The sequence below is a fragment of the Trachypithecus francoisi genome, unplaced genomic scaffold, assembly GCF_009764315.1.
Source record: "Trachypithecus francoisi isolate TF-2019V2 unplaced genomic scaffold, Tfra_2.0 Lachesis_group7, whole genome shotgun sequence".
In the NCBI taxonomy this organism is placed as follows: Eukaryota; Metazoa; Chordata; class Mammalia; order Primates; family Cercopithecidae; genus Trachypithecus; species Trachypithecus francoisi.
In genome coordinates this window covers 31,939,961-31,952,122 of record NW_022681472.1, presented here as the reverse complement: position 1 = coordinate 31,952,122, position 12,162 = coordinate 31,939,961, and positions in this window count along the sequence as shown.

The window sequence follows — 12,162 nt, the reverse complement described above, 5'->3', positions numbered from 1 at the left end:
AAAATGATCTGATCAGAAATAGCCACCTAGTGGCAAGTATATTATTTTAAATGGATTGTAAAGGCATTGGTCTGTGCAAATAAAAAGGCTTTTTTTTTTTTTTTTTTTCATGACAAACCTAGCATCTCATTGAGAGTGTGCTGAGCAATTTATCTTTGGCTAATAAGTTGTCTTTTGTGTTTTTTTTCATAGATAAGCAACATCATTTATAACCCTCATTTGTGCACTAATAAACATTCTGTTATTACAGGTGGCATCCTGTTATTACAGAAATATCTTTCATAAATTATGATTTTTTTCAACAAATGGAAGTAATGCAACACCTATTTGGTATACTCATCATATTCGTTAAATATAACAATTGTATATAATTGATAACATCAGGACGTAAGGTCACTCTCCCTTCTTTTGCACTTTCTGATTTGAAATGGATCTGGATATCTCTGGAATTTGGCATTGATGTTAATCTAGAGCTGTAAACCTAAGATTGTAAAGCAAACACACTTGCCTACTAAGAAGCTTCAACTCACTACTACAGAACAGATTTAGTTACTTAGAAGCAAGAAATAAGGTGATTCAAGTGATTTATAGGCTGTATCATCTCTCATTTAGCAACATTTTGGAAGTGCCAATGAATTATTTTAGGAACAAATTGTCTAATATAAAATTTATTAACCAAAATGCATTGGCTGTCATCAAATTGTACATTTTGCAGCCAACCGCTAGATTCAGTCTTGTGATTCTCTAATAAAGCACCTAAAAATGCATGATAAATACTTTTAAGAAAAATGAGAGCCCAGGCTTGTGAGGTCTACATAAGAAATGTAGAAACACATTTATTTTCCTTTTCCTTTTTATTTATTTATTTTTTTTTTGATGAAATCACTATGGACCTGCTCAATTCCCTTTTAAGAAATTCACAATTTAGGGTCCTGTCAGCAGCTCTAGGGTCTTTTGTTAGGTGCACTTAAAATGCCAGATTAAATATTAATATGTGGTTAGATTTGTGCTATTTTGTAAGATCTGAAATCCTATTAGTAAATCATGATCTGGTGACTGATGCAAGAAATTTCAAGGCGCCAACAGTGCAGATTGCTTTATGCCCATTAATCTGATGGATCACTAATTTTTAGTAAATTGGGCCTTTGGAATCAGAGCTGTGAGCAGGTACATGTTTTTCATCAACAGAGAACACAGTCCACATAATATAGCATTTTTTTTTTTTTTGCAATACGTGCACCATAACAGGCAGATTTGTTTTGCATAATCAATAGCAATGCTTGCATGAGCAATGCTGTATTTCAAAATATACTTTCAGTTGTATTGCAAAGTGCCCAAAGAGAAATAATTGTAGATTTCATAGGCTTCCAGAAATGTTTTAAAGGGAAATGAAAAAGGGCAGAGGCTGATGTGGGGGCAGAATATATCAATCCCATTTGCACTCTTTATAAATCAGAAACTATGAACTAACAATGGCATTCTGGAGAGATTCAATGGTACCTCTGAATCTGTGGTGAACTAACAGATAGAACCACACACATAAGATCAGTTAAAAGACTGTGAAAAAGAAAATAGGAAATAATGAAGAATTGCTTGAAAGCAACTTCCCTATTATTTCTGAAAATATGACCACATAACACACTATTGCCTTTGAGATGTGAGAGACCTTTTAACATATGGCTTGTCTCTGAACTGTGATTGAAATTACTATTTGATCCTTTGATAACACAAGTGGGAAAACATCTTTATTGGCGATATTTGTTTCACACAGATGGGCCTTGACTTCTAAATCCTTGTAATGTGAATTAACATATTTCATTATAGTATTTACCAATTATAAAGCATTTTCCTCCTGGTGGATACCACCCAAACTTATGCTGGGTTCTGCCTTGCCATCTGTCCTCTCTTTCATTTTTACAGACCATCCTACAGTACAGATATCATGACTTTACAGGGATAACCATGAAGGACTAATGACTTGTTTCTTCCTCTCTGCTTTATTATCATTGTTATTGCTATTGCCTTAGCAATAGGTAGAGTTGCAATGTTCAAACAAACATGTAGGCAATATATGCCTTTAGTCACATTCTAATTCAGTGCCTTCACTGAATTCTCACATCTAGTAATATGAAACTCATTATTATAAGTTATTTCAAATTATTGAAATCAATTTTTAATCTATAAAAATGAGTTTTCTATATCATAATGCATACATCCTATATAAGATTCATTCACACACACACATACACGCAATATTTTATTGTTTCAATGATCCTAAAACTCAGTTATGACAATCACACACTCAAAGCATTACATAGTTATATAGTTCTGCTTACTTAACTTAGATAGGGCCAGTTGGAAAGAGGCATTATTTTCTGGATAGACAGTCAAAAACTTCTTTTGTGTGTTCTTCTGTTTCACTTCTGGTTGTGGTTCGATGATTCCTCCCCATTCTGTGTTACACATAAAGAGGGTGCATGAAGTTCTTTTGTTATTTTTCTCTATCACTAGGATTATTTTCACTACACCATGAAAAATGATGTCTTGATTTACACTACTCCTTATGCCCTCAAAATTTCATTGATCAGCCAAAATTAATAGTATTTTACCACTATAACAGCTTACATATAAAAATAAGTTCAAAACAAAAAGTTCAGAATTCTCAACACCAAATTATGTTAGGTCCTCCTGTTTAACATCCCAACACAAGTATGTGCTTTGCCTTAGTAATGTTGGCTAGACTTGCTAATTTAATTGTTTTTAATAACTTTTGTTTTTTTAAATCAAACATGAGGACAAGAATATTGTCCAAGCATGGTTCCTGTTATGTAGCAATTAGTTACTCATTAACTGTTTGTGATCCCATGTTTGAACAGTTATAAGAACATAAGGAATAAGTTAATTTTGGAGAAGAAAGTTATATATGCTTCAGAGGACCAGTACGTAGTGCTACAGCATAAATTTCTCTCTAAGTGACATACACTTTCATTTGCTGCTCTCACAGGCATATATTTTTAACATGATGCTTTAGTGGAGGAAAGCTTGGTAAGTTAATGACAAGATAAATAGTCGGCAAGATATTTCTCTTGGAAGTATTCAATGAATTTGCAAGTACTCAATGAAATTGCCTAATTGTATATCTATCAGCAAGCAGATAAGTGGTTGGATCAGGAATTCTTTAAGGACTCATTTACCACTAAAATTCTGTGTTCTATGTATCCGGATAGCTGGCCTGAGGGCATATTAGGGCACAGACTACACTGCAATCAAAAGACATCCAAAAATACAATATTTCAAACATTCAGAATATTATTCCTTATGCAATAATCCAGGTGTAAGAAAGCAATTCAGGCAAGTAGGTAGCTATCCTCCATAAGCTCATAGAGGCTCCCTGTTTCCTTCTATATTGGTTTTTTTTTTTTTTTTTGAGGCGGAGTCTCGCTCTGTCGCCCGAACTGGAGTGCAGTGGCCAGATCTCAGCTCACTGCAAGCTCCGCCTCCCGGGTTTCCGCCATTCTCCTGCCTCAGCCTCCCGAGTAGCTGGGACTACAGGCGCCCGCCACCTCGCCCAGCTAGTTTTTGTATTTTTAGTAGAGACGGGGTTTCACCGTGTTAGCCAGGATGGTCTCGAACTCCTGACCTCGTGATCCGCCCGTCTCGGCCTCCCAAAGTGCTGGGATTACAGGCTTGAGCCACCGCGCCCGGCCTATATTGTTGTTTTAACCCAGTTGTGCCCAACCCTCTTGGCACCAGGGACTGGTTTCATGGAAGACAATTTTTCCATGGACAGGGTGGTGGAGGTGGGATGGGCACGGTTTGAGGATGAAACTGTTCCACCCTGTATCATCAGGCATTAGTTAGATTCTCATAAGGTGTGTACAGCCTAGATCCCTCACATGTGCAATTCACAGTAGGGTTGGTGCTCCTATGAGAATCTAATGACAGTAGGTGATGTTGCCTTGCTGTCTGCTCCCCTCCTGCTGTATGGTCCGGTTCCTAACAGACCACAGACAGGCACCGATTCACAGCCCAGGGATTGGGAAACTCTGCTTAACCTTTTCAGTTTAAACTAGATCTGGATCCCAAGTGGTGGGAAGGTGTGAAAACAGGAAGAGAAGAAGCCCAACCAATTTAATCTCATTGCCATACCTATTTTAAAGGATGCTTCAAAATCTAGTCTTTAGATGAGTGATCATGTGGAACTAGTAGGAAAAACAGAAGAATGGCAATCTAGGAGAAATTAGCAATATGTATTTCAAGGACTTCTCTCAAAGTGCTTTCCCTTCTGACTAGGAATCCCACTCAGTTCCCCTTACAGCTATTGAAATTCTGGCTCTTTTTGGTCTTGGGAGTGCAAATTTCTCTGTGTTAATTTTCTCTTTGGCAAAATGAAAAATTTGAGCTTTTATTGCAAAATATTATTCTGTTTCTAGAATTTCATGATTCTTGTTTTTCAAAATAAATGGACAATTTGTTCATTGTGTTTGCACATGCATAAAAATCTCCCCAATTTAAAATACATTATTGAGCAATGTCCAATAAAAGACAAATTTATTCTTAAAATTGACCAAAATGTTAAAGTTTATCAATAATTCTCAATCTTCTCTGTGACCTTCAAGAACTCTGAATCTTCATTTTTTTTTTTTTTTTTTTTTTTTTTTGAGGCGGAGTCTCGCTCTGTCGCCCGGACTGGAGTGCAGTGGCCGGATCTCAGCTCACTGCAAGCTCCGCCTCCTGGGTTTATGCCATTCTTCTGCCTCAGCCTCCCTAGTAGCTGGGACTACAGGCGCCCGCCACCTCGCCCGGCTAGTTTTTTTATTTTTAGTAGAGACGGGGTTTCACCGTGTTAGCCAGGATGGTCTCGATCTCCTGACCTCATGATCCGCCCGTCTCGGCCTCCCAAAGTGCTGGGATTACAGGCTTGAGCCACCGCGCCCGGCTGAATCTTCATTTTTTAATATCAGGTTATTTTAGGACATATTTTCAGTTATGTACCAATCATGACCAGAATAGCTGTCCCTAATTTCTCTTTAAGTCAAGAGCCAAAAAGACAGTAGCAACCCTATTGTGGTGTCATGAGGTAAAAAGGGATAATGAGTGGAGTATAAAACTCATTTGATAAATATTTGAGTACCCTCTTTATATGAACTAATGTACAAATTATAGTGAATTGTTCAATAAAATATAAAACATACTCCTTTTCCTTAATAAGGTCATAGTCCCATGGGTTTATAAGAAATAGATAACAATTAACACATGGAAGCTTGCCATATTTGTTATAAGAATAAAATTAAACATATTCTAGAATATTTTAACAGAAAAATTATCTGCAGACATTGTCAATAACAGTAAGCAGAGTAGAGGTTAGATCTGGTATTAGATTCACCTTCTTGGGGGAAGCCCATTCCTCTTATTGAAAACAAATTTCAATTTGTGAACAAATACACTTTGATGTTCAAAATTTATGGTAACTTCTTGTCATGATGCATATGAAAAGAAAGAAATTTGCAAGGGGAGATAACAGGAATGCCCATTGTTTTTTAGGGAGTTCATTCTAGCAGTGCATTTTTTTCTTAGGAATTGTACAACTCTAACTCACTGCCTTAGAGACAGAATCAAAGTTCTAATCTCTGGAAAGGAGATTGGCAAGACTTAGGTAAGAGTTCTAGTCTTAGTAAGGACTGAAATATTAAATAAGCTAATAGCAGAATTTCAGAATGAGGAGCAAAACAAATGGGATTAGGGTGCAGAAAAGAACGTTAGTGTTGGAAAAAATTGTGGTGTATTAGACAAAAGAGTTTGGGATTTTGTTCATTAAGTAATGCAGAATTACTGCAATGTTCTGTTTTCATTTTAGCTGGAGTAGGGTATTTTCAAAACTTCTTTTCAGTAAGAAAAATTCGTTAAAGGTGGTTTGGAAAGGGGTGAGATTTTGTAGGAAAATTTACTAGTTTTAGACACTGTCTATGGAACAATTACAGTATGCTATACATCGTGTTTTGCATCAGGGTTTCAGGGGAAAACTAAGCCTGTAATTTCATGTTTAAAAGGCTCAGAGAAAATGCATTGTTGGTGTGAACCATAGTGTTATCAGTGAAGAAAACACAAAACAAAATACAGAGGCAGAAGCTTCAAGACTCCATGTCTAACTGGCAAGTGAGAAGTGTTGACAAACACTGAGATGTTGAGCTTGAATAACTGAGATATAAGTGATATAAACAAAAATAGAAAATGTGATGATCAGGAGGCATACTGAATTTAATCTATTGGTGATGAAATTGTTTAGGGAATTTTTAACAGGCATTTGAACATCAAGATCTAGAATTTGGTAAAGAGTACAGTAGAGAAAACAGTAAGATAACTAAGCATCATCTAGAAAGGCAGAAAATAAAACTATGTGTATGCATCAGGTGGCAGAGAAGAAGCACTTAAAAACAGAGAAGGTAAACGAGGAGAGTACAAGCATTCATTCGTTTATTCATTCAACAAATAACTATTTAATTTTAAGAAAGTGAGAAATTTACATGCAAATAGCTGCCAAGTAGACTAATGTATCCTGCTAATGAATCATACTAAGACGGTGTATCCTACTAAGAAATAATTGGTGACTTTTAAAGTAAGCATTCCTGACAAATGAAGGCATACAAGCTAATTTGCAGAGAGATAAAAAGAAGGAACAATGAAGAAAATGAAGGCAACAAGGTAGTAGATTTTTCTACATATTGTGTGAAAAGTCTTAAGAAACTTTCATTTCACAGATCGAAATCAAAGTCATCATAGCTAAAGAAAAATGGAAGGATAACTTAGGTGGGTCAACAAGGATAGTTTAGTATTTCAGTTCCAGGGAGAATTCTTTCTTATATGTGAGACACGTCCCCTGATTTTTTTTTTTTTTTTTTTTTTTTTTTTTTTTGAGATGGAGTCTTGCTCTGTCGCCCAGGCTGGAGTGCTGTGGCCGGATCTCAGCTCACTGCAAGCTCCGCCTCCCGGGTTCACGCCATTCTCCTGCCTCAGCCTCCCGAGTAGCTGGGACTACAGGCGCCCACCACCTCGCCCGGCTAATTTTTTATATTTTTTAGTAGAGACGGGGTTTCACCGTGTTAGCCAGGATGGTCTCGATCTCCTGACCTCGTGATCCGCCCGTCTCGGCCTCCCAAAGTGCTGGGATTACAGGCTTGAGCCACCGCGCCCGGCCCGTACCCTGATTTTTAAACATTATTTTTGTAAAGGCTGTCTTCTTAATTTTGTAGGTTATCTTCCTTTTCAGCGCAGAGCAACACTATAAGATCCTTGACAGTTTTAAGGATGCTAATGAGTCAAGTAGATGCTTGTATCTTGAAGATAGGCATCTGGCCAATGGTCATGAAGTTGCAGGGCTTATTCTGTCCTTGGATCCCAGTGAAAAGTGAAATATCCCTAATTGATCTTTGGGATACTAAAATTCAAGCTTCAGCAGTACGGAAAAGTATTAAAGAGTTTTATTAGGTTACAACTAGTTTTATGCGATCTAAAAAGTTACCTTGTCCCTAAGTAAAGAAGATTATTTATATAATTATCTGCACATATGTCCCCATCAACCACTATATATAATCATTTCATGGCATTCAAATTCAGCACAAAAACATCAAGACCTAAGTACAAATATTATTACTGTAATGGGTTTTCATTTCTAGAGGTTGTCAGGGGAAGGGATTAATTTTGCTTTCTTTATTGTACACACAGCACAGCACACAGAGTCATGTTACAATGTCTCTATCTTGAAAATTGCATTTTGATGTAATGAGAAAGGCACTTTTAAAAACAATTTTATAATTTTAGATACATTTACTGCATTTCACTCCACTCTTCTTTGCTAACAGATTTTGAGGCCTTTCATTTGGATGAAATGGATTTTTGTCAATTTTAGAAAGAAAATGTTTCAAATGTTTTCTTAAAATTCTTTTTTCATCCTTTCTTTGATGATTTTGATTGCTCATCTAGGTCAATCTACAAATATTCTGTATCATGGCATTTCTGAGAAGCAATTTTTAATTTAACAGCATCGAGAATCTGGTGTGAGAAAGACCTGACTTACTGATCTGAGATGCAGTTTTTCATTGTCATGGAATTCTTAAATTTCAGGTAATAGATAACGTTTAGCAGAGTCTTCAATCAGGTTTTTCCCATGGAGACATTATGGGCATTATTTTTTAGGCATTATATAATTAGAATGCCATATTAATCTTGTGACTCCAGGAAATGTCTATTTGACATATGTGAACAACAGTACTTATTCAGTGAAGCATTAAGTTTTGAAGAGGTCTGTCTTAAATAGATTGTCTATCTTTACAAAGGAAAGGTAGTCTTGGTAAAGCTGCTGGTCTTTATGAAATGACACAATATAGCACTTAAAGCAGCCTGTAAGTATATAGGCTGAGTATATAGTTAAAAATTTGTCAGTCTTTGCAGCTATACATTGATACTAGTCAAACAATGTATGTGTATATATATTTTTCTCTTTGAATCTAACTATTTTACATCAAGTTGAAAGCTTTTTAATTATTTTTAAATGCATTGTGTTATTAATTAAATCACAAATGACTTATTTAGTGTATATTAAAATCACTAAATAACAGAACTGAAAGACTTCTTGGAGATAATGCAGCCCAGTTGACTCAGGTGAAGAATCAGGCTTACAGAATGAGTTTGTCATAGGTAGTGTGAGGCCTGCTGAAGACTGAATTCCTGATCCAAAGTTCTTCCCATCCCTGCTACTGATATAATTATGGGCACTGTGCACATTGTCATTGATTTTGAAATTGTCATTACTGATATATTTGTGCATACACAAAAATAACATGTTCCTTTGACAAAAAATAAATTCAGAATTTTCAACATTTACCAGTATGCAGTTAATTTTAAACTATTAATGACTATTTAGATGCTTTTTCTTATGCATTAAGAAGCTAAAACAATCCCACTTCCAAAACTATCAACACTTTTAAACAGTCTGAAACTTCACACATCTATATAAAAGATTCTTAACCGTTTTTTTTTGAATCTCCCATCCCATTGATAGTCTAGTGAAGCCATAAGCCTCTTCTTAGGATGTAAGTGTTAAATTAGTAAAATGAAGTATTGCAAAGTTACAAAGAAAATCCATCATAAAAGGTATTATGATGTAGTCGTGAATATAAAATATATTTCAAAATAGATGCAACAACTACAATGTGATACAAAAATATCTGATTCCTCCTGCTAATAAAGACACCATTACAGTTAATACTAATGCTTATGTGGTTTTTGCCTACATTTATATCGAATAAAATGCTCAGTGTCAGTTTAGAAATTTATAAAAGTAAATATTTTTCCAAATTCTAAGACTCCATATTAAGGACTCTTGATCTACCCCAATTTCCATGGTTTTGCTGCTTCAAAATGAGGGCTAAAGCCACTCAGCAGAAGGGTTAAGAACTAGAGTCAAGGGCTGTTTTAGGAAACAACTCTGGTCTCTCTTCCCAGAGGCAGTTACTGCCCTAGCTCCAAACCATCTACCTGAAGACAGTGGGAGCTAAAGCTTGCCTGGTTACCCTGATGTCAGTCTTCCCTCTGGCCCTTCATCTTCACTTAATGCATGTCTGTATGGAATTTCAGTCTCCGCATTTTCTAATAAACTTTGACTTGACTTGTCCCTTTAACTCTGAGATTCACTCTGTTGTCTGCCCCTCTCCTAATTGTGGGCCTTCTTAACTCAATCCCTGATTTAGATGACTTGACTACCACTGGAGCCTGGAGCATTAACACACTAATAAGTAAATTTTCTCTTTTTGACTTAAGAGTTTAAAATGTGTTCTCTTAATCTCTCTCTCCTTCTCTCTCTTTCTCTCTCACACACACATACACACATGCACACACGCACATCTCAATTCTAAATTGAAGGTCAGTAAGGAAAAGCATTTATTAACCACATATATTTACCTTATGCTATTATTTGACTTCTTAATTTGATTGAAATACTTCCAGATTTAAAGAGAAATCCTTCTACTCAGTGCCATTTCAGTGAGAAATTTGACTGTAATTCAAGAAAATTTAAGATAAAGTTGGTTGTCTTGTATGAATATAAAGAATAACTGGCTTATATTTCTCTGTTTCAATCATTTTATTTTATAAGCAATGTGTGTGATCTCAAACATTTTAGATAGAGAAAAATACAGTCCAAGCAAATATTATGTAAGAGGTTGAAGAAACATTCATATTCCAAACACAACATCTAAACTTTTGGGGGGTTTCTTGGATATAAGAGAATATTCTTATATCATATCAAGTATTATACTCAGAAAATAATATTTTTATTACTAGGAAAAGTACCAATTTTCTTTCTGGACTTTCCATCTTCCTGGCACATATATGTATATTTTCTTTTGTGTTTTTAAACAAATACTCTCTTTCTGCTTAGACATTAATAGAAATTTGAAATATCTATACACGGGAGCTATAAAAACATTGTTGGCCTGATTATAGACTCTTTAAAATCTCATAAATGTGTCACAAGCTTTCTAGCTAAAGAAAAATGTGTTTGTATATGCTTTTTACATATGTGCAATTTTTCCTTATAGTTCTGGAAGTTTAAGGAATTTCTAAATTTCATGTCTATATTTCTATAAAATCAACAGATATAGATATACTATTCAGAATAGTCTAGATTATGCTAGACTATGGGGTAATAAATCTCAAATCTCAGAGGCACACAATAACGAGAATTTAATTCTCACTCATGCTACATATCTATCGTTGTTTGACTGTGTTAGGTGACTATTGTTAAAGGGTCTTTTGCATTTCTGCATGTCTTGCAACAGGCACTAATTGTGTCTTTTCAAGGAAAGAACAGTATAAGGACACTGCTTTTCTCCAGGGCAAATGTTGGGCAGCCTTGCTGCCCATTAAAAAGTTTTGGGTTTCCTAAGCTAGTTGGATCCTTCCCTGTAAAGCATCCCATTCCATATGCAGGTATCCCTGGTCTTCTTTGTGCTGTCCTGTAAGAACCAAAGCTCGGGGAACATGGGCAAGTAATGATACTCTAGCTATTGTTATTACCGTAATAAATTAAGTCCATGGAGCCTAGGTTTTTTTAGGCATTATTTAATTAGAATGTCACATTGATTTTGCAACTCTAGGAAATATCTGACATATGTGAACAACAGTACTTATTCCATGAAGCATTAAGTTCAGAAGAGGTCTATCTCTAAAAGATTGTCTATTTCTGCAGAGCAATACATTCCTTTGTCTGTAATACAACATCTTTGCTTTATTTACATATATATATATATATATATATTTTTTTTTTTTTTTGCCAACATCCATAAAACTGTGACAGGTGATAGGCTTCCTTGTTAGCTTGTAGGTAGAACAAAATTTTAGACCCTTCACAAGTTATAGCACTCTTCCCGTTTAACTTCATTTTGGAACTTAGACTCACAGATCAACTTCCATCGGGAACATTGCTGGCTCCTGTGACAAAAGGTAAAAAGGGAGCCTGCTAGCCATGTTCTGGCCTTGACAGCTTCTTCTAAATCCATAACCTATGCTTACATTCATTTTTCAAAGTAAGTCAAATGGCCGAGCCTGACAGACATGGCATGGGAAATGTATTTCTCCTCCTGGGATGGACAGTGAGGACTTGTGCATAATAATACAATCTACCAGAGTAGGTTAATAACTGTGCACTAGCCTTTAAATTTTCCACTTTTCCCTCTGGTAAGTGGATTTACTACAACATCAAGTTTTCAGCTTATCTTAGACCAGTGTTCTCATATTTCAAAAATGTATAAGTTACTCTCAAAGCTTGCACATAGCTAATTCTCACCTATATTATAACATATCCAATATTTTCTCTCAAATTCAGTGATAATATTTAGTGATGTCCCATGTATATTATCTGAAAAGTTGTAGGTTTCAGAGCTGGTCTGTATTTTCTAAGCATATGAAAATAAATGCACATTATAATTTACCTACATAATTTATAATTTATTATGTAACACAAATATTTATAGAAAATATAATTTACAATATAATAAAGTTGTATATTTATTTATTTATTTTTGTAATGCAGTCTTGTTCAGTCACCCAGACTGCAATGTAATGGTATGACCATGGCTCACTTCAGCTTCAACCTCACAGACTTGA